At 42.2% G+C, this 26828-nt stretch overlaps 1 long non-coding RNA gene across 1 annotated transcript; it reads right to left on the bottom strand.

Moving 5' to 3' along the window:
• Positions 1 to 1109: 1109 nt before the first annotated feature.
• On the bottom strand, positions 1110 to 25455 carry LOC148125742 (uncharacterized). Its single transcript, XR_015743668.1, has 3 exons — positions 25360 to 25455; positions 19718 to 19811; positions 1110 to 1186 (listed from the first exon to the last, which is right to left on the bottom strand). It is a non-coding gene; the product is annotated as an uncharacterized LOC148125742 (long non-coding RNA).
• Positions 25456 to 26828: the final 1373 nt, after the last annotated feature.

The following is a 26828-nucleotide window of genomic DNA, read 5'->3' as shown; positions in this document are numbered from 1 at the left end:
GTACTGCATTCTAATCACTGCGCCACCGCAGCTCCTCAAAATAAGAACATTCTTCTAATGTGGCTCCTTAAATCTATTTCCTATAATGTCTTATCTGTTGCCTAAAATAAGTTGTTTTCATTCTACAGTGGTCTTCCCCACCTCTAAAATTTCCAAAATCCTATTCGTAAGGAAATGTAGCACATCTTATTTCACTTCCTTTTTCTTATGCAATATTGCATGCAGATGCTATTTAGTGAGCATCAAGACTTTAGGCTGCTCTAGCAAGTAAATGTCTACCTATTGATCTATTTAGAAAGAAGACGGCTTAAATCTCCTTTGTATTTTATACTTCATACAATCACCAAGAGTCTGCCTCAACCCACAAGAAGCTATACATGCCATTAAATTCAACGAGCTTGTCTCCACTCTGGATCAAACCATAAATCTGCGTAATTATAATAAATCTACAATTGTGGTCACTTCTGTCTTTCTCTGATATAGAGAATGTCACCCCCAACTTTCCTTAATATATAACCTTACTGTAGTATACATTTTGTATGCAACTTTGCAGGATAGTAACTTTGCATTCAGAGACACTTATGGATTCCCTTCTGTTTGGAACTAGTTTTGACTGAGTTAGCATTTAACAGAATAACAGAATTGGAAGGGTCATGGAGGTCTTCTAGTCCAACTCTCTGATCAAGCAGGAAACCCTATACCATTCTGGACAAATGGCAGTCCAGTCTCTTCTTGAAAGCCTCCAGTGATGAAGCTCCCACAACTTACAAAGGCAACTTCTGTTCCATTTGGTTGATTGTTCTCACTGTCAGAAAATGTCTCCTTATTTCCAGGTTGAATCCCTCCTTGATCAGTTTCCATCCATTATTCCTATCTTGCCCTCAGGTGCCTTGGAAAAGAGCTTGATCCCCTCCTCTCTGGGGCAGCCCTTCAAATATTGGAAGACTGCTATCCTGTCTTCCCTGGTCCTTCTTTTTATTAGACTAGCCATGCCCAGTTCCTGCAACAGTTTATCGTGTGTTTCAGTCTCCGGTCCCCTCATCATTCTGGTTGCTCTTCTCTGCACTCTTTCCAGATTCTCAACATCTTTTACAGAAAATTTCTCCTTAGTTCTAGATTGGGTTAGTTTCCATCCATTGCTTCTTGTCCTACCTTCAGGTGAATAAGAGAGGTTCTGCCATCATTTCTGATGGATGAAGAGATTCAAAGTTATCCAGACTGAATTCGACCAAATCCAGCTACTTTTAAATCAGAGGTAGAGAGATTGCAGTAGAAGAAATAAGTCGTTAATTATCTCTGTAGCAGCCAATCTCTCTCTTTCTCTCTCTGTCTGTCTCTCTCTCATTCTCTCTCTCTCTTTCTCTCATTTTCTCTCTCTCTCTCATTCATTCTCTCTATGTCTCTCTCACTCTCACTCTCTGTCTGTCTCTCTCATTCTCTCTCTCTCTCTCACACACACACACACATTCTCTCTCTGTCTCTCACTCTCTCTGTTTCTCTCTCTCTCTCATTCTCTCTCTCTGTTTCTCTCTCTCTCTCTCTCTCTCTCTCCCGCTCTCTCTCTCTATCCACAGAAGCTCTTTGCGTGATACTGGAGAGTAATACTGGAGATATTGATATGAATTCCTCTTGACTCTTCCAGGTATTGGTATCTACAGACAAATATACTCTCCATTTCCCAGCACAATGCTTTGTCTAAACACAATTTGACATGCCTTGTGATTAGCCTAGCACCTTATCAAATAATGCACCAGATTACAGATAAAGGGTTTTACAACCTTGCTGCCTTTGTTTTCGTGTGGGTTCGCCCACCGAGAAGATTCCTCGGCAGCTAATAATTAGTGCAAAAGACAAAGGAAGATCTATACATCTGAGAATTGAAAGTTCCAGTGTGCATGTTAAGCAGCCAGGACTGTGTAGAAATATTACAGTTTGGGAAGCTGAAAAGAGGTGTGTGTTGTTGTTTTTTTAAAGACACAAGTGGAAGACTGGTCTTTGTTTAACTCTAGTTTTACATAACGCTGGTATAAGAAGTTCACGGTGTGGAGGTAAGGCTTTTTGTGACCTGAATGTCACAGCATTATATCTGTGAATATATAATGTATAAAACTGATGTCTGGGTCACATCTCATTCTAGAACTGGAGAAGGCTGGAATGACCTGAATTTCAGAAACTAGAAGTTTAGTCTCTAGGGAGAATACAATACTATCGAATAGAATAGAATAGAATAGAATAGAATAGAATAGAATAGAATAGAATAGAATAGAATAGAATAGAATAGAAAATATGGAATGGAACAGAATGGAACAGAACAGCAGAACAGAATAGAATAGAATGAGAATAGAATAGAATAGAATAGAATAGGAATAGAGTGGAATATGGAATGTGGAATAGAATAGAATAAAAACTTTAGTCACGTTAAATATACATTAATCAGCATACATTAAAAGGAAATTTTGTTGTATTCAGCTCTCTAATCATTATGCATGTGCTCACCCACCCACCCACACATACGACACAGAGAAACATCACAGTTTAGTTCAAATATATACATATATATGGTGGGGAAAAAAAATCATGCGAGTTTACCAGATGGCTAGCATAGGGAACAAAGCTATTACAGAATCTACAACTCCTGCTAAAGATACTTCGAATCCTCCTCCCAGAGGGGAGCAACAGAAACAGACCGTAAAGTGGGTGTGTGGGGGTCTGTAAGAATGCTTTGAGCTCTAAGCACATAGTGCTTATAAGCAGTATCTTGAATAATGGGAAGCAAACTTCTTATAATCTCCACTGTCCTCACCACTCTCTGTAGGGACTTTCTATCTAAAGCACTGCTGCCACCAAACCAAACAAGGATGCAGTTTGTTAAGACCCTCTCAATCATGCCTCTGTAAAAAGGGCCCAGGACAGAAGGAGAACGATGTGCTCTCCCTTTGGAAAAATAAAATAACTATTGGGAAGAATGTTGCTATTATTGCTAATAGATATTGACCAAATTCGACTGAATTTGCTTTTCATCATACAGAGTTTCAGGCTTGTTTGTTAGTGTGTTAATTTTTCAGGCAAAGCAATTTCCTACACTTTAAAATTACACCACTGCAATGAAAGAGCCACTTTGATTTTCCAATATTTTGCAACTGAAAATCTGGCAGCTCACAGTAAGAATTAAATCATGGTATCATGCTGGATCAACCTCTGTGCAGCAAAAAATATAGATAGTAAGCCAACCTCAGGATTCATCATGAAAAATGATTGCACGGTTCTCCCATTTCCCCCCTCCCTCCCAAATCTTCCCAAGATAAAGTGCTTTCAGTCCAATTTATTGCTTTGGGAAAGAAATTTAAGGATGCACTTATTCTCACCAGCAGGTCTAACACCAATCTTTTGATCACAGCTGCAAATCTAGGTTGGCGATTTGTAGCCATGTTTTCTTTCTTTCTTTCTTTTATTTTTAGCCATATTTTCATACCTTCACTAAATGTTATGCTCTTTCTCCATAGATGAGACCAGAATGTTTTAAAAGATGCATTGTTGTGGTTCGCCGGCAGCAGGTGAGGACAGCTGAGGACTTGGACAGTGAGTACTCGGACGAGGTGCCTGCGTGTGACGCAGGAATGGGGCCAGGACTATTGGAGAGTGGGGTACTGCCTTTGGAGGTTGTGTAGTCTGGCAGCAGTGAGGTAGATGACCCTGGGGAGCCTGTGCCCAGTGTGCATGCACACAGGGCTGCTTGAAGGAAAGAGCAGCTAAAGCAGCACGGGTGAGTTGGGAGTAAGGCTGGAAGGTGATGGTCCCTCCCGTAAGGGATAAAAGCCAGCCTTTGCGGTTGGCTTCTTTGCAGGAAGCAAAGAGGTTCTTTCTGCTCAATGTCCTTGTTGAAGCCCTGCTTGCTCTGGTTTGTTTTTGGAAACTTCTGGCTTTGGATATTTATCTGCAATTAGTCTTTTGTTCTTGGCAGCCTTTTGCAATGTTGAAAGGGCTTGCTCTTAACTGGGACAATTAGTTTTGAATGACTCTTGGCTGTGAATGCACAGAATTCACAGCGACGTTGCTACAACTTTAAAAGCACAACTACTATGACGTGGGAAAATACCCGAGCAAAGCCGAATTCCATACATGTAAGTACCTGCGAAAACTTAAGAAAACAAATATACACACATATATATATATATATATATATATATATATATATATATATATATATTGGGTGGGGGGTGGCAACATAGAGCATGGCATGGTTATTATTCCTCACGGGATCATTATTAGCCAGGCTGGCTTTTGGTTCTAAGTAGGACTTTGTAGTACAATCCCAATCAGCTTTTTGGAGATTGTCTGAAGGTTCAACTGGGAAGAAAGTCAATAAAAGCATGTTGTAAATCTGACTTCAGCCTTTGCACTCTCTAGGATGCTCAGCTCAAAGAATAGAGACCGCTCTTCAAAGGGTTTTGTCTGACCTAGCCTTAATCAGCATAAGCTTCAGCCCAGCAGGCAGGTGCCATTAAAATGGTTCGTTTACAAGGTAAGTGCGTACGCAACGCGACAAGTCCAGAATTAATAATGCAACTCATCCGTCATTTTTATCATTTGGGCCCTGCAGGGAGGATCTGATTAAATGGATATTCAACTCTTTGCATTAATGTGCACCCAATTTTAATTTGCATTTCATTAACCGTGCCAAAAAAAGGGGCATAATTTTATTATTTGCTGTTCTGAAAGCAATTCCACAATTCTCAAGAAAACGGAGTTGCTAAACTATAGGGAAAGGAACGCTGTCTGGATTGTTTACTTTGTTCCTTCTCTTCTTGTCACACCTTTACCTGCTATAAAGGTCAGCTGATCTTCACATGGAACAACAGCATGTCAGTCTATAGTTAACTTTCAGGCTTAAATGCTATTGTGGTTTCTAAGGAAATCCTTAGAGAAAAACAACAGAAATGACCCCCTGCATGTTGATTCCATGTACGTTGCAGGAAACAAAAATAACTGGCTAATATCATATTGTGGACTGAGCTCTGGTTGAAATGCAGGCAGTCCTTGAATTACGACCACAATTGTGGACAACATTTCTGTTCCGGAGCAAGACGGTTGCTCGGTGAGTTTTGCTCCATTTTGCGACCATTCTGGCTGCAGTTGTTAAATTAACAGCATGGTTGTTGAGTGAATCTGACTTCCCCATTCACTTGGCTTGTCAGAAGGTCGCAAAAGGGGATCGCGTGACTCTGGGATGCTGCAGCCGTCGTAAATATGAATCAGTTGCCGAGTGTCTGAATTTTGATCACGTGACCACATGATTGTAAGTGTGAAAAATGGTCGGTAAGTCACTTTTTTTGGGTGCCACTGTAATTTTGAACCGTCACCAAACAAGTGACTGTTAAGCCGAGGACAACCTATAAATAGTGCTTTATAAAAATATAAGAAGGCTCTGTTAGACCAGATCAATCCACTTTCAAGGTCACCGCTCTCTTCTTGTGCAGGGAGCTGGACTAGATGACCTCTAAGGTCCCTTCCAACTGAACGTTCTTGCTCATCGCTTCTCAGCTGTTGATATTTAGGATATATTTCCGTAGAATCTGATGATGCCTTTTAGTTCTCACAGGAAAACTTACTCTGTCCCAGCAGATGGTCGTAACCAATGAACCTAGTTAGGGCTGGGAAATCAATCAATCAATCAATCAATCAGAGTAGAGCCGGAAGGGAGGTCTTCTAGTCCAAACCCCTGCTCAAGGAGGAGCCCCTCCACCTTTTCAGACAAATGGCTGTCTCTGTTTGAAAGCAATAATGGATCACCCACAACTTCGGAAGGGTCACTTGAGTAGTGAACAGGAACCATTTGCACCACTCAGGTGACCCTGAGAACACAGACAAGCCTCTAAGTGGCCTCAAGGACCCTCTCAAAGGATGCAAATGACCAGCTGTCTGCAAGGAGCATAAATCCTTCCATCCCCACCATCCAGTCAGAGCTGAAGAAGCATCTTGGATGAGAAGAGAAACGTCTTCAAAAGAAAGTCGAAGTGCCTCCTGAAAAAAAAAGCACCTTTGGGTCTTCCATGCAAATTGGATTTTTTTCCTTCTTTCTTTCTTTTCTGTTCAATCATGTCTGATTCTCAAAGACAGCCTGGACAAGGCCCTGCCATTTTGTTGGCATGATTTTTCAGAATTATTTTGCTGTTCCTTTCTTCCTAAGGCTGAGGAAGAAGGACCGGATCAAGGTCACCCAGCTGGCTCTGGGCTTTGGGTGGAACTAGAATTCCCAGTCTCCCAGTTTCTAGCCTGATGCTTTTTAACCATTGTACCAGAGATAGGATTCAGAAGGTTCAGACCAGTTCCAGAGAACTGGTAGTGGAAATTTGGAGTAGTTCGGAGAACCGGCCAATCCCGCCTCTGACTAGCCCCGCCAACCCCATCTCTTCTCTGCCTCCCATTGAGTTCTAGCTGATCAGCTGGCTCCTCTTTGGTTGCCCTGCACAGGTGCAGGGTTGCCATCTGGCCCGGTTTTTCTGGCCAAATTCGAGAAATCTGGCCGTATTTCTATCTGCTTGGCCGTGAAAAAAATGATGTCTCCAGCCAAATTTATTTGGCTGGAAATTTGGCTGTACGAAAGTTGCTTGGCCGTGAAATCGGCCAGATCTCTCCTTCCCTCACGCATGCTCATCACCATGAGCAAAAGGAGGACAAGCGCGTCATCTGGCGCACTCCTTCCCTCGCGCATGCTCATCACCATGAGCAAAAGGAGGACAAGCGCGTCCTCTGGCGCTCTCCTTCCCTCGCGCATGCTCATCACCATGAGCAAAAGGAGGACAAGCGCGTCCTCTGGCGCTCTCCTTCCCTCGCGCATGCTCATCACCATGAGCAAAAGGAGGACAAGCACGTCCTCTGGCGCTCTCCTTCCCTTGCGCAATGCCCATCACCATGAGCAAAAAATAATTTGGCCGAATTTGGCCGTATTTTGACTTGAGTTTGGCCGCAGAGCCAAACTGCGATCTGGCAACCCTGCACAGGAGTACAGAGCTGGAAAGCAGTGGGGGGTGGGGGGGAGGAAATGGGGATTTAGCAGTATATCCTTCCCCTGCCATGCCCACCAGGCCACACCCACCAAGCCACGCCCACAGAACCGGTAGTAAAAAATTTTCTGAATCCCACCACTGCTACTAATCTGGCTCTCAAGTGGAGGCTATTGGGACTTAAAAACAAAAGCTCCTTCTTAAATCTAAATACTCAGACCTGAGCTGCAAGCATCCAAACAACTACTACAAGGTATCAGAGAGTCCCCTGGATTTCTGCAACCCATACTTCGTCAGCTGTCTTGCAAAGCCAATCTTACACTTAATCAGAAGGTTTATTTCACTGGCAGATGGGCTGTGCAGACTCAACAATAATTCAGGAGGTTGTTCCAATAGGACCGAGAGATTGAAAAGTAGAACTATCGAGCTTGACTTCATTTTTAAGGCTTACACTTCAAGATCCCTTTTAATTCCTTTGTAGCCATCTGCTCTAAGAAGAGCAAATGAGAAATCTGCACCATGAATTATGCCTTTTGTTACGCAAAGCATCTCATGGCTCGTGAATGATTTAAACCCTGGAGGGAAAAAAAAAAAAAGAGGATTAAAAAGATCTGATGCCCTCTCCAGACTGAAATATCATTTATAAACACTTACAATCTTAAAGGCTTGTTTGGAAGATTAAGAATTCAGTATCAAGTGAAAATATTCAGTGTAAGGCTTCTCTCCCGCTCCCTTCTTTCATATGCTTCATGTCTGCTTAAATATGTACTTATGGCATCAACTTCTTTCACGTAATTGGACAATTTCATAACGGATATGTTCAATAAAGAGAAAAGCACTTAAATAAGAGGCACTCCCTGTGTTGTGAGTAGCCCATCAGTATCCAGACTGCTGATTCTTTTCAGCCAGTCTACATGCCAGATTGTATCCAAGTCTGAAGTAATCCTCAACTTGCATCCAGTTGTTCAGCAACTGTTCCAAATTATGACATCCCTGGAAAACGGACTTATGACTGGTTCTCAAATTTCTCTTGCGGCATCCCTGGGACCACATCCCCGTTGGCGGTATCTTTGAACTTGATTGTCTTCTTGCAGATGTTTCATTACCCAACTAGGTAACATCATCAGTGATAGAAGGGAATGGGTTTTGTAGATTGGAAGGAAGGAGGGGAAGGAGGAGGGGGAGGAGGGAAAGGAGGAGGAGGAAGAGGAAGAGGAGGAGGAAGGCAATGACTATGGTGTTCTTGGTGCTCTTTGGTTGTTTTCTTGCACATGTTTCATTACCCAACTAGGTAACATCATTGGTGATAGAAGGGAATGGGTTTTGTAGACTGGGAAGAAGGAGGAGGAGGAGGAGGAGGAGGAGGAGGGAGAGGAGGAGGAAGAGGAGGAGGAAGAGGAGGGCAATGACTATGGTGTTCTTGGTGCTCTTTGGTTGTTTTCTTACAGATGTTTCATTACCTAGTGAGGAAACATCATTCCTGATATTAGGTATCATCACGGATACCTCACTGATAATGCTATTTACTTAGTTAATGAAGTGTTTGGAAGAAAACAACCAACCTCGGGGACCATCAAGGACCCCATCTAATGGTTTACTAAATTCTTAGTCCTAGGCTTTAACTGAGGGATAGAATCAAGATTAGGTGAAGTGTTAATACCCCTTTATAATACCTTGATAAGACTATACTTGAAATATTGCATCCAGCTTTGGTCGCCACAATGTAAAAAAAGATGTTGAGATTCTAGAAAGAGTGTATAGAAGAGCAACAAAGATAATTAAAGGACTGAAGGGTAAAACATATGAAGAATGGCTGCAGGAATTGGATACATTTAGTTTAATGAAAAGAAGGACTGGGGTGACATGATAGCAGTGTTCCAATAGAGAGGTCAATTTATTCTCCAAAGCACTTGAGGGCAGGACGAGAAGCAATGGATGGAAACTAATCAAGGAGAGAAGCAACCTAGGACTCAGGAGAAATTTCCTGACAGTTCTTGAACAATGAATCAGTGGAACAACTTGCCTCCAAAAGTTGTTAATGCTCCAACACTGGAGGTTTTTAAGAAGAGATTGGACAGCCATTTGTCTGAAATGGTGTAGGGTCTCCTGCTTGAGCAAGGGGTTGGACTAAAAGACCTCCAAGGTACCTTCCAACTCTGTTATCCTGCTATTCTTGCACCTAAATTCGATTATTGCTCAACCTCAACCTCTTTACAATTCCCCCAGCGAGCAATTCGGGAAGCTGAAGTCCACAAAGTTGTTGAGGTTGAGCACTGTGGATTAGACTGAGATGTACCCTTTATTTTTGAGAAGAATAGAATAGAATAGAATAGAATAGAATAGAATACTTTATTGGCCAAGTGTGATTGGACACACAAGGAATTTGTCTTGGTGTAAATACTCTCAGCATACATAAAAGAAAAGGTACATTCGTTAAGAATCAAGAATCATGACGTACAACACTTAATGATAGTCATAGGGTACAATCAACAATCAAATCATACTAGGAGACATTCAATATAAATCGTAAGGATACAAGCGACAAAGTTACAGTCCTACAATCAGAAGTGGGAGGGGATGGGTGATAAGGAATGATGAGAAGATTCATAGTAGTGTACACTTTGTAAATAGTTGAACAGTGTTGAGGAAATTATTTGTTTAGCAGAGTGATGGCGTTTGGGGAAAAAACTCCCCTTGTGTCTAGTTGTTCTGGTGTGCAGTGCTCTATAGCGTCGTTTTGAGGGAAGGAGTTGAAACAGTTTATGTCCGGGATGTGAGGGGTCTGTAAAGACCAAGTGAATTACAAATTGACAGTTCAAGCTCACCTTATCCATCCAAATCAACTGCTGTCCGTAAAGAGAAGCATTCCTTTTATTGTATTCCTTTCCATGAAAAAAAGAATGAGAAAAACATGTAAATAACTTATTGAAATTCAGTGAGAATAAAACCTAACAATGAGACTATATAATAATACGTTGAAGGAATCGCTTAATCAAATAAATTGGATGCCCTGATTAAGAATTTATTAAAAGAGAGCAAAAGGGTGGAAAATTAATACTTGGAGATGAATCAAAAGTTATGAATCAAAATATCAAGACTGGATTTGAGAAATTAATGAATAGGGAATAATGCATTGAAACGGAAGGATAAAAATCCTTTATTTATTTATTTGGGTGGGATGTTGGCTTGTTCACTTTATACTCTGCCTCAGTTTTCCTACTCTTTAAGGGGATAATGCTATATTGAATACATTAATTCCAAAAAGCTTATATATATATAAAAGTGAAATACCACTCAGGCATCATCACAAAATCTCCAGAACCGTAAAGCCTATAAACTTGAAACTTGGCACATATGTTCCTCTTGGCTTCTAAGTGCTCACTAAGAAAGGATTTTTCTAAATGACCATCAGAGCATTAGTATTTCTGATATTATTATAATTAACACGCTCTGATGCTAAGGAGTTCTACTCCCCCTCCCCACCTGAAAAGAAATCTCTTGCAAAACAAGCAGAGGAGAGGAGTTTCAGTTTCACAGCACCAAGCAGCTTTAGTACAGAACAGTTGAGCTAAGCCACTCCCAGGCTCCTTGCTGTCTCCTTCTTCCTTATACAGCAAATACTGTTTCAGTTTCCAAACAGCCCTCAACTCTCTCATACACTGACAGGACGCTAGCCAGATGAATACCGATGGATGCTGGTGGGCAGAGGCAGAATTTTGTTTTCCTTATTTTCCTCCCCAACAACTTTGCCTGATCACATAGTTTTGTAGCGAAACATGGGTATCCAGCTAGTGTAGTAATAAGTTTGAAAACTTAAATGAATCACAACACCGCAATAAACACACAAGGAAGAGCCACTTAGATTCAACACAAATTTTTCAACCAAAAAGACTTGCTGAAAAAAAAAAAAAAAGAGAGAGAGAGAGAGATCAACATAATTTCTAGGGCTATTCTGTTCCGGAGAAGGTGGGCACCAAACTGCCCCGCCTTAAAACTGCAACCCACAATAGTCATTACCAAATGAATTCAAGAAATGTTGCGGTCCAGGTGAAGCGTTGGAGTCTTATTTTGTTCTCCTTTAGGCTTCTAGAAATCCCCCTATCATTTTTGGACTTGGCCTGGTCTAGGATGGTCACATTTTCCCAATTGAAACTGTGGTTAAATCTGTCTATGTGTTGTGAAATTAAAGAGTTTTCATCATGCCTTCTGACTCCTGGTTGGTATTTGCGGATGCAATTCTGCCTGTTTGTCCTACATAGTGGTTGTTGCAGATGACTCCTGTTGTAGATAACTCCTGTTTTTTCTTCTGGGGTTGGTGGGTCTTTTTGGCTTGTTTAGGATGTGCTGGCTTGTGTGCTATGCTGATTCCATGTGGTTGTAGAAGTCTGTTGATGGTATCAGAGGCGATTTTATTTATTCTAAAGCTATTTCATTTCCTCCTCCACCGTTCTTTTGTCTTATGCGCCATCTATCCTGACAGACAGTTACTCTAGCTCAAAAACCTGTTTGCTCTTTGGTAAGATTTTGTTACTCATAAAGTCACAACACAGTCAATAACTTGAGGTGATCCAAGCCAGGGGGTCTTCAAACTTGACAGCTTGAAGACTTGTGGACTTTAACTCCCAGAATTCCTCCTCCTCCAGTCATGGTAGCTCAGTAATTCTGGGAGTTGAAGTCCACGAGTCTTAAACTTGCCAAGTTTGAAGATCCTTGATCCAAGCCATACAAAACAGAGACGAGAGGACTACCATAGGCAAGAAATGTGATTTTCTGCAACTATTTTAAATTGCCACTCTCTTACTTCTTAAGAACATAGAATAACAGAGCTGGAAGGGACCTTAGAGGTCTTCTAGTCCAACCTCATGCTCAAGCAGGAAACCCTATACCATTTCAGTCTCTTCTTAAAAACCTCCAGTGATGGAAGTACCTACAACTTCTGGAGGCAAAGCTGTTCCACTGGTTAATTGTTCTCATTTTCAGGAAATTTCTTCTTAGTTCTAAGTTGTCCTACCCTCTGGTGCTTTGTAGATTAACTTGACCCAGGGGTGGGATTCTACCTGATCACACCGGTTCTATAGAACCGGTTGTTATGGTTCTCTGCAGTTCGGAGAACCAGCAAATCACATCATTGGCTGGCCCCTCCCCTCCCCTCCTCGCCCAGTCACTCCTTATCTGGCATGCACACCATCCAACTTGCCTGCATTATACCTTTGCCTAATTTTTGGTAAGTTGCTATTTTTCCTTTTTTTTCCCCGACCATCAGCTGTTTTCCGAAGATCAGCAGTGCAGGGCGATTTAGATTAGCTAGAAAGCAGGAGATAATCAGATTTATTGCTTTCTTGCTTTTCTTAAATCGCTGTTGTACTGCTTTGCCTTCGCCCAGGAGGCTTCCCTGAGAGGCCCAGTCAGAGGTGGTATTCAGGGGGCTGGGGGAGGGAGAAGTGTCCTGAGAGCAGAGGTGAACCTTCCTTAGGAGTGAAGCTTCTATTTTTCAGTGCAGACTCAGGCAGCAGATTGCAGAAAGGTAGATCTCTGAGTGAATCTGTGATTCTGGGAGCAACTCAATCTGCCTGCCTGCTTTGCCTGCTTTGGGGTAAAAGTTGCTCTTTTTTAAATAAAAAAAATTCAATATTTACATCAATATTTACAATGTTTACATACAAGCCATGACCACCAAGCCACACCCACAAATTAGGCTGCGTGCACAGAACCGGTTGTTAAGAAATTTGAATCCGACTCCTGGCTTGACAGCCCCTCTCCTTTGTGGAAGCCCCTCAATTATTGGAAGACTGCTATGATATCACCCCTAATCCTTCTTTTCATTGACTAGACATACCCAATTCCAGCAACCGTTTGTTCTGTTTTAGCCTCCAGTCCCCTAATCATCTTTGTTGATCTTCTCTGCACTCTTTCTACAGTGTCAACATCTTTTTTATATAGCGGTGACCAAGACAGGATATAACTGACTCATATTCATGATGATTGCAACATCCCGGGGTGATGTGTGAACACTTTTTGTGACTTTCTGACAAGCAAAGTCATTGGAGAAACCAGATTCATTTAACAACCATGTTACTAACTTAACAAGTTGTGGCGATCCACTTAACAACAAAAGCAAAAACAGGTTGTAAAAATGGGACAAAATGCACTCGACAACTGTTTTGCTTAGCCTGTATTTAATTGTGTTCTCTCCAGGTTGGTTGTAGCCTAACTAGTGGCACTCTGTATGAATATTTACAGCAGGGGTGTCCAACCTTGGCAACTTTAAGACTTGTGGACTTCAACTCCCAAAGCTGGCTGAGGAATTCTGGGAGTTGAAGTCCACAAGTCTTAAAGTTGCCAAGGTTGGACACCCCTGATTTACAGCGATCTGTAAGCATTAACAGTAGTTAATCTCTTCATCCAGGAGGTATTGCCAGGATCTGTTATTGGATCTGCAATGCTCGGCTTTGTAAAGCATTCATAAGATACTTCCAACCTCAGCTTCGTGATCCAGAAATCCCAGCCTTTGGGGATCAGTCTACCAGGATCTAACTAGGGGGATAATTTGACAAGTTGATTGAGAATTATAAGACTTTCTCCACCCTCTGGAGTCACCAGCTGTTATAGGATATACGGACCTGTATAAAAGCAAGGAAGTCTTGCAGCTATGATCATTATTTCACAAGCCGTAGCTGGTGTATAGAAATATGTATTTTATCCAATATTTGGTATTCTAATTTGGTGGAGGAAAGCTTTCCTCCAGTTTAGTTGTCAAGGTAACCATGGCTTTTCTCTCTATGCATTCCACGGGTGTATTACTTTTTCTCATTTCTCTCCGAGGCAATGTTACAGCACTGCCATTGAGATCTAGAAAAATAAAATAAGGGAAGCGGGGGGAAGACTCAAAATCTTTTAACATCAAGAAGACTCACTAAACCGTCTGATTTCAGAACAGCGTTTGGAAGCCTTCTGCTAAGGTTTGTCCATGCATCTATGTCCTTTTGCAAACCTATGGATTAATTACAGATTAACAGAGTTGGAAGGGACTTTGTAGGTCATCTAGTCCATCCTCCCACCCGAGCAGGAGATCCTACACCATTTTTGACTGATGGCAGTCCAGTCTCTTCCTGAAAGCCTCCAGGGATGAAGCTCCTTATGAAGATGGCTTCTGTTCCGAGGGTTGATTGTTCTCACTGTCAGAAAGTTTCTCCTTATTTCCAAGTTGAATCTCTGCTTGATCAGTTTCCATCCATTTCCCCTTGTCTGGCCTTCGGGGGCTTTGGAGAATAGCTTGACCCTCTCCTCTCTATGGCAGCCCCTCAAATATTGGAAGACTGCTATCCTGTCTCCCCTGGTCCTTCTCCTCCCTAGACTAACCAGGCCCAGTTCCTGCAACAGTTTATTGTATGTTTCAATCTCTGGTCCCCTCATCATCCCGGTTGCTCTTCTCTGCACTCTTTCTAGAGCCTCAACATCTTTTTTTAAAGTGAGTTGACCAAAACTGGATGCAGTACTCTAGATGTAGCCAAGGGTTGGACTAGATGACCTACAAGGTCCCTTCCAACTCGGTTATTCTGTTTCTGTTAACCTCTGGAATACTGCAGTTCTCCTGCTGCCTTTGGTGAGAAGCTGAAATACATGCAATATTGCTACCACCTGGAATAGGTCTAGGAAGTGGAGAAGATGTAAACAACTCCAGGACAAATCATTTTTCCCTTTTATCCGACTGTTACCTTTACAAGAGGGATCCATTCTGTGACCTTACTCGCTAGCCAAGGTCTTCTCCTTAGGAATGGAAAAAACCAAAATGTATTAAATCTTAAGTGCTTTTTTTGCCTGCTCTTTTTTAAAAAAAGACACCCGTGCTCTTAAAAACAATCCTCTTAAAATACATTCTTGTCAGGCTAGTGGGTCTAGTGCCTGTGTCGTGGACATGCCTAAATTAGCAATCATAGCTCTGTAGGATTAAAGATGGCATTTTCCCCAAGAATGGTTGGAAAATTTCATTAAAGTCCGCCTGGAAATTTCATTAAAGCCAGCACCAGGGAATCCAGTGGCATTAGCTTCAGAGTTGCCGCTATTATTATTCTGAATATAGGTTGGCACTAACGATAAGAAAATCCACAGACTTCTTCAGTCCCAGCGGTATTTTGGATTGTTGGTGGTTTTCTCCTGCCTGCTAAGCTATGGTTTAATCATGATTTATTGAATAAATAGCATGTGGCTTCCACCAGAGGTGGTCTTCAGCAGGTTCTGACCACTTCTGGAGAACCGGTAGCGGAAATTTTGAGTAGTTTGGAAAACCAGCAAATCCCACCTCTGACTGGCCCCACCCCTATCTATTCTCTGCCTCCCATTGAGTCCCAGCTGATTAGCTGGGTCTTCTTTGGTTGCCCTGCACAGGAGAACGGAGCTGGAAAGCAGGTTAGTGGGGTGGGGAGGGAATGTGGATTTTGCAATAACCTCCCCCTGCCATGCCCACCAAGCCACACCCACCCAGCCACGCCCACAGAACCAGAAGTTAAAAAAAATAGAACCCCATCACTGGCTTCCACTCATAAACTAGGATGTCTAGGATGACAGAATGGGGTAAGGAAAAGGGTCAGCCCCAACCTATCATGAAGTCATGAGAAAAGTAGGAAAAAAAATGCTACATGAGATGCCTTCAAGTCTTGAATGAAAAGTGGTACGTAACTCTAGCAAGCGCACAAATACAATGGGAATATCCACATGCCTGCTTCGAAGAATGGAGTGGACATCCAACTTGGCTTCCCAAAGATGGCATAACCCAGTTGTAGTTGTCATCAGCCATTCAGTCGTGTCCAACCCTTGTCCACTCTGGGGGATCATCACTCCCCATACCCTTCTGTCTCGCAACGTCTCCTTCAGATCCACCATGGCCATCCTGGTGTCTTTCTTTATAGTGTCCAGCCAACAGGTGTGAGGGCAGCCTCTTCTCCTTCTCCCACTGATCCCTTCCAGCACGATCGACGTTTCAGGTGAGTCCACTAACATGATATAGCCAAAGTATGATAAAGCCTTCGTTTAAGCAATCTTGGCTTCGTGTGATATTTTGGTGAGATTTGATCTAGAACTTCCTTGTTTGTGATTTTTGCAATCCATAGAATGTGTAATATTTGTCTCCAGCACCATAATTTGAAGGTGTCCATCCTTCTTGTATTTGCCTTTTTTTTATAGAATCCAGGTGTCAGCTTTGGAAGTCATATTAGCACCAGAAGCTTCCATGCTGCCACACTCCTGTGCCTGGGAAATTGGGAGGGGGGATTTTGTAGAGTGGTTGTAGTCAGACATAATAGCATTCTTCTTTACAGTCAAGGTCATGTTATTTCTGCACCTGGAGGAGGAGCGGATAAGAGACATCTCAAGTTGGAAAAGCATTTGACCCAAACTTTGTTCCAAGGAAACAAACACAAAACTGAGGTAGCAGCAAAACCTTTTAATGATTCTTGACGAATTCCGTTCCTTCACGGTGAAAATGCTGTTTCCAACTAATTGTCTCTGATAAGAACGAGCCTTGCCAAGCTTGTGCAAGGCTGTCAAGAACACTAGATCAAGTTGCCAAGCAATATTTCACACACAAAAAGTCTCCAAACACAAAAAGAGTCCAAAGGACCACAAGGCTTGAGTGCAAAACTTCTTTGCTTCCTGCAAAGAACTCCAGTTTCTCAGCTGGCTTTTATCTCTTAAGGGAGGGGCCATTACTTTGCAGCCTTACTCCCGAATCGCCCAATGTTGCTGCAGCTGTTCTTTCTTTTGAGCAGCCCTGTGTGCACATGCACTGGACACAGGCTCCTCGGGGACACAGGCTCCTCGGCTCCTCTTCATCACTTCTGCCAGCCTCTACAATCTCCAAAGATACCATTCCACTTCCTGATGGTCCTGGCCCCATCCCTGTATCACACATAGGTCCCTCATCTGAGTCCTCATTCTCCGAGACCTCAGCCGTCCATACCTGCTGCCGGTGAACCACAACATTGTTTTCCTGGAAAGCTGACACCAGGCTTCACAGCCATAAGGAGCATTTGGAAAAAAATATTGCATTCACTAAACTGTATTTTGGTTGCTGGGCTATCTTTACTCTTCTAAATATTATTCATGTTGGACATTGCAGTTCTTCTCAGTTCTGTCCAGACAGCTTATATTTTTTTCTGCCCAGAAGAAGTTTAGAGCTAGGTACCATTTACTTGATTTATCTTGTTCATCCTGCTGCTTCCTTTGTGAGGCTGTTGCTTATCAGCAAATAAATAGAAGAAAAGAAAAAGTAAAGTTTTGCACTTAGGCAAGAAAAATCAAAAGTACACATATAGATTGGGAGAAACCAAGTTTAATAGCAGTAACTGTGGGATGGCCCTTGGACTCTTAGTGGATAACAAGTTAAATATGAACCAACAGTGTGCAGCGGCAATCAAAAAAGCCAACACAATCCTAAACTGCATTAACAAAGGGATACAATCAAGATCAAGTGAGATAGTAATATCACTCTATAAAGCCTTAGTAAGACTACACCTAGAATACTGCATCCAGTTTTGGTCAACACACCATAAAAAAGATGTTGAGACTTTGGAAAGAATGCAGAGAAGATAAATAGGGGACTGGAGGCTAAAACCTATGATGAACAGTTACAGGAACTAGGCATGGCTAGTCTAGTAAAGAGAAGGACCAGGGGAGACAGGACAGCAGTCTTCCAATATTTGAGGGGCTTCCCCAGAGAGGAGACATTTGAAAGCCAGGCAAGGAATAATGGATGGAAACTGATCTAGGAGAGATTCAACATGGAAACAAGGAGAAACTTTCTGACAGTGAGAACCATCAACCGATGGAACAGAAGTTGCCTTTGGAAGTTGTGAGAGCTTCATCACTTGAGACTTTCAGGAAGAGATTGGACTGCCATCCATCAGAACTGCTTGGGCGAGGGGGTTGGACTACATGATCTACCAGGTCCCTTCCAACGCTGTTAATCTGTAATCTGCCTCTAGCTATTTTAGCAGCCAACATGCCCCCATTCTTTTAGACATTTGGCAATCATGGCTGTGGTTAATTTTCATCTCGTTTTCCCCCCTGAAGGGAAGATCCTTCGTTTTTTTCTCCTCTCCCGAAGCCTATCAGGTTAGTTTGTCTGAAGGGGAAGGATAAGATCGCCTTGAAAAATTTAAGGGCAGGGAAAAAAAAACCAAAATGCAACCATATCAAATTGGTTTGCTTCTTATCCAAGGCTGCTGTTGAATTCTATTCTGGCCTTCCTTGTCTAGGATTCCCAGTTCGGTCTCAAAATGAGCTGCCTGGAAATTGAACGTTGTGATGAGAAGGGAATTGCCACTGTGCAAAAACTGCAATCCCCGTGATTAATGTGAATGGAGAACTTCTATTTCAAGGCAGCTGCTCACCAGGAAACTGACAAGCATTGGGTTTTTTTCTCCCTCCCCCCCTCTAGCCTGCACAGAAGAAACTAAACAACTCCAGCTGATCTTTTACTAAATAACTCTCCACAGTGGTACCACCAGTGCTCGCTTCCCTTATCTATTGACACACCAGAAGCGCTGCAGAGAAGACATAAAAAGAGCCTCAGACAGTGAAAATAGCACTGAAGGATCCCAGGTGCATTTTATACAGGAATCAGAAAGATTGGGATATGAGGCAGGTTGTCGGAAAGCAACAATAGACAAGTTTACATTAGAGACGTTGTTGAGAAGCTTACATTAGAGACAGGAAATGCGGTAGGTTTAAAGTTGGAAATTGTTGGAGAGGCATAAAGTTAAAGGTTCCCCTCGCACATACATGCTAGTCATTTCCGGCTCTAGGGGGCGGTGCTCTCCTCCGTTACAAAGCCGAAGAGCCAGCGCTGTCCGAAGATGTCTCCGTGGTCATGTGGCCAGCATGATTGAATGCCAAAGGCGCACGGAACGCTATTCCCTTCCCACCAAAAGGGTCCCTATTTTCCTACTTGCATTTTTTACATGCTTTCGAACTGCTAGGTTGGCAGAAGCTGGGAGAAGGAACGGGAGCTCATTCCGTGACGCGGCGCTGGGGATTCGAACCGCCAAACTGCCAACCTTTTTGATCGACAAGCTCAGCGTCTTAGCCACTGAGCCACCGCGTCCCTTGAGAGGCATAGCCAATCTCATTTTTTTTGTGTGTGTGGGGGGGTGTCCATTTCTCACCAGTGTGGTCACAACTGATGTTGGTTTGTTTTAGAGAAACATAGATGAGTGTACCAATAGAAGACAATATTTAACAGAATGACAGAGTTGAAGGGACATTGGCAGCCATCTAGTCCAACCCTCTGCTCAAGCAGGAGACCCTCTACCATTCCAGACAAGTGGATGTCCAGTCCCTTCTTAAAAGCCTCCAGTGATGGAGCACCCACGACTTCTGTAGGCAAGTTGTTCCTCTGGTTAATTGTTCCCACTGTCAGGAAAGTTCTCTTTAGTTCTAGGTTGCTTCTCTCTTTGATTAGTTGCTATCCGTTGCTTCTTGTCGTGCCTTCAGGTGCTTTGGAGAATAGGTTGGCTCTTTCCTTGTGGCAATCTCTTAGGTATTGGAGGTTTCCCTTTGTAGCTCAGGGCTGAATGGTGGAGTTCTTGGTGCCCTCTGAGCTTTGGTTGTTTTCTTGAGAACATTTCATTACCCAGCTAGGAAACATCATCAGTGTTAGAAGGGAGTGGGATGTGTATAATCACTGCTTTTTCATGTGCCCTTCAACTTTCTCTTACCTCTTATTCTTCATGACAAAGTTAACTTCTTCATAGACACCGTGAGCCATGGTTTATAGTAGTTCAGTGACAATAGCTCATATCATTTTAGCATCTGCAAGATAGCAATTTGGTCATTTTTTTTTGAGAGTTGTTTTAGTTATGAGATAAATCTTCCTTCCTTCCTTTCCTCTTTTTCTTCTCTTCCTCTCTTCCCCTTCTCCTCTTTTCTTTTCTTCCTTCCTTCCTTCCCTACCTCCCCTTCCTTCCTTCCTTCCTTCCTTCCTTCCTTCCTTCCTTCCTTCCTTCCTTCCTTCTTCCCTTCCCTTCCCTTCCCTTCCTCCCTTTTGTTCATTTCCTTCCTTCCCTCCCTCCCTCCCTTCCTTCCTTCCTTCCTTCCTTCCTTCCTTCCTTCCTTCCTTCCTTCCTTCCTTCCTTCCTTCCTTCCTTCCTTCCTTCTTCCCTTCCCTTCCCTTCCTCCCTTTTGTTCATTTCCTTCCCTTCCTTCCTTCCCTTCCTTCCTTCCCTAGAAAAATTTTAAAATGAACTAATTTTTACAAAGGTTATTTTTCCTCTGACTCATTGAAAACAGGCTATGCTTTCATTCACCCTGACTATGAAAAGAAACAGGTAAACAGAGTTTAGGATTTAGGAGTAGTTTGTCGTGTACCACTGAATCAAAGGCTTTACAGAAGTCTATGTAGACTGTGTCTATTGTTTTGCCCTGATCAAGTTGTGTAGTCCATATGTTCTTGCAGTGTAAGAGTTGTAGATCACAGGATAGTTTTTTTCTGAAACCAAATTGTTTATTGGAGAGTAGGTTGATGGTTTCTAAGTGGAGGATAATGGATTGATTAATAATTGATTGCATGACTTTACAGGTGATGCAGCATAAGGAGATTGGTCTGTAATTTTCAACTAGGCTGGGGTCCCCCTTTTTGAAGATGGGGATGACCGTGGCTTGTGACCATAGTTTTGGCAAGGAGCTGGTCCTGAAAGATTTTTCAAAGATTATACTTAGAGATTCTGCTATGGCAGTGGGTAGCTTTTTTAAGAAGTAGGCACCTATTCCATCCGGTCCAATAGATAGAGATGGTTTTAGATTGCGTAGTGCTTTTTCAACATTGTCTTCTGTAAAATCGATATGTATTAGATCATTGCAGTTTTCTGTGGTTTGACTAGGAAATACTGGGCATGATCCATTGCTGCTTACAAATACTGAGCCAAAGAATGTGTTAAAGGGGTTGGCTTTAATGGTGACGTTGTTGCAGTCTTTACCATTAGGTCCTATCAGGGGTGGGATGGACCTTGAGTCTTTTAGTTTGTTGTTTACAAAATTGTAAAATTTTGCACGGGTGGAATTGGTATGTAGAAGGTTTTCCTCTTGTTTAATGTGATAATTGGTGCATCCAGTCTTTATCTGGTGGCATAAATTTTTGTATCGGCTTTTGAAATTGGCAACGTGACCAGATTTGTTTTTCCACCAGAGTGATCTCTTTTTGGATTGAAGTTTCCTTATTGTTATGGGTAATCTGTTTTTTGGGGGGGAGGGGGGAGTTGTTGGTACATATAGTTTGATGACTCTGACTTCAAGTAAAAGTATGTTGTAATGGTCTTCTACCATATTGCATCCAGTGAATAGAGATTGCCAATCAAGGGATGAGAGATCATTGTCATAGTTGCCTCAGTTGTTGATCAACATAGTTGTTGATCATAGTTGCCGTTTTTGAAGTTATAATTGGGGATTACATCATTGTGATGATTTTTGTGTGGGCGTGTGTTGAGACAAAAGTCAATCATATTGTGGTTACTGCTGGAAAAGGGTTCTTTAGTTTGTATTCTGTAAATTAAATTCGAACTATTACAGAAGATGAGATCGAGGCAGTTGTTTAGTCTAGTATTGTTGGTTACTAATTGTTCCAGACCCAGATTTGTAACAGCATTGTAGAAGGTTGTGTGTATGGGTTCAGTTGTACATTCATTTAGGGTCCAGTCAATATGAGGTAGATTACCAAGGCACCAAGAAAGATAAAAGCGTGTGAGCAGGATGTTGCCCATGTTAGTAGTGAATCATTTCAGAGATGCAATCATTTTGTATGCTATATGAAATAAACTCCCCTACAATCAACTGAAGGAGTAATTCAGCAACAATTGGAAACAGTAAAATTTGGGGTTTATAACTAGATCAGAGTCATTTTCTGGTCAATGGCAATTGAAAAGGATCCAAGACAATTTGGTTCCAGAGACTGAAAATCCAGTTTCATTGTAATATACAACACCACATCATAAAACTGCAACAATAAAAAAGCAGATAATTTACCTTTTTGCTGCCTTTTAATGGCATCGTAAAATCTGAATGCTGGGCAAGAATGAGGTATTTATTGGATGTATAACTCCCTTTTCTCTGAAAACCAACAGTGGTTTATGATGAGGAAGATTTCTTCTAATTTTATTTGACCAACCCTTAAAAATAAGTTGGCCTGAGGAAAAAAAGGTGTTTGACCCACAAATTCACAGTAGACAAGTGAGGAGGTAAACATACTTGTTAAGCCCTCCAAAAGCAAAAACTGTTTGTACTTCTGGAAGGAACTTTACAGCTTGTAGCCAGAATCTTGAAAGCCTTTCAAAGCAATTCTCCACTTCAACGTATCCTTAGTGTAAATAAAGGGGAATAACTCTGAGTCATGTTCGCATGCTTCCTGCTCTCCTGGTTTAATGAATCTTTTTCAGACAAATGGTTTTCCAATCTCTTCTATAATGGTCCTCCTTTTCAGAATCTACTAGACTTTCCACCATCTCCTTAAACGTCACACTATGTTAGGCATATCATGCTTGAAAGTGTCAGTTGTGACTCTACTATTAACCCTACTATGTTAGGTACTTGAGGGGCTGTCATACAAAGCCCCTGAGGGCAGGTACAAGAAGTAACAGGTAGAAGCTAGTCAGAAGGAGATCTAACCCAGAACTAAGGATAAATTTCCTGACATTGAAAACAATTGGTGGCAGCAGCGGCTCAGATAGAAAGTCCCTACAGAGAGTGGTGAGGACAGTGGAGAAGATTATAGGAAACTTGCTTCCTGTTATTCAGGATACTGCTTATAAGAGTGATGTGCTTTGAGCTCAAAGCATTGTGAGAGACCCCACAAACCCACTTCATGGTCTCTGCTGGTCCCCTCTGGGAGGAGGTTATCTATAGCCAGACTACTGATTAGTATACGTTTGAAGTGACAATAAATATTCTATTCTATTCTATTCTATTCTATTCTATTCTAGTCTAGTCTAGTCTAGTCTAGTCTAGTCTAGTCTAGTCTAGTCTAGTCTAGTCTAGTCTAGTCTAGTCTTATTCTACTCTACACTATTCCATCCCATCCCATCCTATCATTGGAACAACTGGCCTCCAGGAGTAATGGGTGCTTCATCGCTGGAGGTTTTCCAGAAATGATTGGACAACCATGTGAGCATTTCAGACAAATGGCTGTCCAGTCTCCTTTTGAAAGCAGTAATGGAGCACTCATAACTTCTGAAAGCACATGGTTTCACTCAGTGGTGGGATTCAAATTTTTTTACTACCTGTTCTGTGGGTGTGGCTTGGTGGGCGTGGCTTGGTAGACATAGCAGGAGAAGGATACTGTAAAATCTCCATTCCCTCTCACCCCACTAACTTGCTTTCCAGCTCCGTTCTCCTGTGCAGGGCAACCAAAGAAGACCCAGCCAATCAGCTGGGACTTGGGAGGCAGAGAATAGATGGGGGTGGGGCTAGTCAGAGTTGGGATTTACTGGATCTCTGAACTACTCCAAATTTTCGCTACCGGTTCTCCAGAACTGGTCAGAACTGGCTGAATAACCACCTCTGATTTCACTGGTTAATTATTCTCACAGCTAGGAAGTTCTCTCTTAATTCTAGGTTGCTTCTCTCCTTGGGTTAGTTAGTATCCATCCATTGTTTCTTGTTTCGCTTTCTGATGCTTTGAAAAAATAGATTGACTTCCCCCTGCCCCACAAAAAAAGCCCCAAAGAAACCAAAGGAATATAATAGAATAGAATATGTATTAAAACATCATAAAAATACATCATAGAATAGAAACTGAAGCATATTATCCAAAATAACCACAGAAACTGCTCAGGTATTCAAAGCTTCTGATTTCCCTTCTGCCTTTCACAGCCTCCCCATCTCTTGTTGTCCTTTGGCTGCTTCTCACGCAAAATCTTGCATATTCATTTCTTGCGTCTGGGGACAACAAGGTTAAAGGTTCTAATAGCACCTGCTTCCTCGGAGGGCAAGTTAACAGGGTCTTTTTCAGGTGCTAATGTGAACGGGATGCTAATGAACCTTCGGAACGGAGAGGCCTGTTGTCTCCCTATTGTCAGCCCTCTACTTTGAGCAGAAAAGCACACCCCACAGCTCAACAGCCTGCTGAATGGACACAAAGCTTGTCACAGTTGTCTGCAGAGTGAAAGCCATTGCACTTTCCTCAAGCGACAAATGTGTTCAATATTAATGGGAAATATATGCTAAATGGGGATGGTGACTTTGTTGTCGTTGTCTTTCGAAGGGGGACCCTTCAGCTATGGAGCCGAGCCTATGATTCTACTGTTACAAACAACCTTGAATAATAATAATAATAATAATAATAATAATAATAATAATAATAATAATAATAATAATAATAATAATAATAATAATTCTCCTCCTCCTCCTCCTCCTCCTCCTCCTCCTCTTATTCTACTTCTTCTCCTTTTCCTCCTCCTCCTCTCCTCCTCTTCTTATTCTTCTTTTTCTTCCTCCTCTCTTCCTTCTTCCTCTCCTCCTCCTCCTCCTCCTCCTCCTCCTCCTCCTCCTCCTCCTCCTCCTCTCCTTCTTATTCTTCTTTTGCTTCCTCCTCTCCTCCTCCTTCCTCCTCCGTCCTCTTCCTCTTCTCCTCCTCCTCCTCTTCTTTGTCTTCCTTCTCCTCCTTCTCCTCCTCTTCTTTTCTTCCTCCTCCTCTTCTTCCTTCCTTCTCCTCCTCCTCCTCCTCCTCCTTCCTCTTCCTCCTCCTCCTTCCTCCTCCTCCTCCTCCTTCCTCCTCCTCTCCTCGTCTTCTTCCTCCTTCTTCCTTCTCCTCTTTCTTTCTCCTTCTCTCTCCCTTCTCTTCTTCTTCCTTCTTCTTCTTCCTCTCCTCCTCCTTTCCTCCTCCTCTCTTCCTCCTTCTCCTCCTCCTCCTCTTCTTCCTCCTCCTCCTCCTCCTTCCTCCTCCTCCTCCTCTTCTTCTTCTTCCTCCTCCTCCTTCCTCCTCCTCCCTCCTCCTCCTCCTCCTCTTCTCTCCTCTCTTCCTCCTCCTCCTCCTTCTCTTCCTCCTCCTCCTCCTTCCTCCTCCTCTCCTCGTCTTCTTCCTCCTTCTTCCTTCTCCTCTTTCTTTCTCCTCCTCTCTTCCTCCTCTTCTTCTTCCTTCTTCTTCTTCTTCTTCCTCTCCTCCTCCTCCTCCTCTCTTCCTCCTTTCTCCTCCTCCTGTTCCTTTTCTTCCTCTTCTCCTTCTGCTTTTGTTTCTCCTGCTTCTGTTTCTGCTTCTCCTCCCCCCATTTTGCATTCCTCCATTTTAAGAATTATTACTTCGTAGTTATTTTATTGTCTATACCACACTTGGTACTTTTCAAAGGAAGTCTAATTTTGAGATAAATCATCTTACCTCTTGGTGTATTGATCAGTTGGTGACAGCGATTTAAACTCTTCTTTCTTCTTTTTTTTTCTGTTTGTAGACAGTGCGAAAGGACTGCTGTGTGTCTTTAGAAGTTATACAGAGTTCAATATGTCTGTCAGCACAGCCAATTCCGGAAAAAGGAAATTAGTTGCACCTGACATTGCCTTTGCCATCTCACAAATCAAGTTAGGAGTCTGGTTTTTCTTGCTAATTCACCCAACCAGTTTTGTTTTGTTTAATGTGCCTCAACCACGCAATAAAATTAAATCTGTTATTTTTATGTCACCAAAGTTAAGATCAGCCTGCTATAAGTATACCACTATCATACGTCATCCACTCTAGCAATCTAAATTACCTTTCAACAATCCATGGTGTAATTCGATTCAAAAACCAATCACAGCATTCAGTACAGTTCCCCTTTATACTATGATAGTCATCTTCTAGAAGAGGTCAACATTTATAACTGCAACCTTGTAGGTTGGGCAACAAGTCACTTGGAATTGCTTTGAACTAAGAGATGGGCAGAAATTAAATTTGATAATAATCCAAATTGTCTGGATAGTGGATGTGAAAGTACCCAGACATAGAAGAAGTGAAAGAACTGAAGAAAATAACAAAATATAAATACCTGCAAATAAAAAAATATACCAACCACGGCAAAAGAAAGCAAAGGTAGTATCAAGAGTAATAAGTACCTTGGGTGCAATTCCCAAAACAACTGTAGCAGCACTTGAACACATTCATCGGCATTGACAAATTCACCATTAGTCAATTGCAAAAGGCAGCTTACTTGGAACAGCTTACATCCTGTGATGATACCACAAAATATCAACATCTGCCTATTCCACATCATTGGGAAGGACTCAATAGGTGACAAAAATGCCAAATCCAGTCTGAACACCTGGCTGACTGTGCAAACAATCAACACAATAACAATAGTATAGAAATATTTTTGCTATTGCCTGCTTCTGGAATATTGCTTTCAATTTCCTAATACAGGTCAGTATGTCAAGCTTTGAAATTGCACTTTCGCTGTTGCAACCATTATCGCTTCTCTGCTTGCCAACGAACCAGTGGGAAGGGAAGAAGGAGAGGGCATGTAGGCTCCAGACATCAAGACTTCAGCAGTGAGAACCAAGGACACTTTGGCAGGTGTTTTCCAGAGCCAAAAGACTTTCTCACAACAATACCAGGAGACTCCATTGTACAATGTGACCTGGTCTAATAGGAGGAGGTAGAATCTACATTTTAACTATGTGGGTTTGCGTGGGAAAGAGTTAGATCTGGTTTTGCCCTCATTGTTGCTGAAATGATGTACTCAATAAAGTTTTGCATTAAGAGATTGGATCGTTTCGGCCATGTTTGCTTTGGTTGGGTTTGTGTTCTAACCAAAACCTTGTTCCAAGGAAACAAACCACAAAACAGAGGTAACAGCAAAACCTTTTAATGATTCTTTA

Source organism: Pseudonaja textilis, chromosome 4 (assembly GCF_049901715.1).
Source record: "Pseudonaja textilis isolate UNSWEBS1 chromosome 4, rPseTex1.2, whole genome shotgun sequence".
In the NCBI taxonomy this organism is placed as follows: Eukaryota; Metazoa; Chordata; class Lepidosauria; order Squamata; family Elapidae; genus Pseudonaja; species Pseudonaja textilis.
The sequence above is the reverse complement of the archived record's forward strand: the minus strand, read 5'-3'. Positions and strand labels throughout refer to the sequence as shown.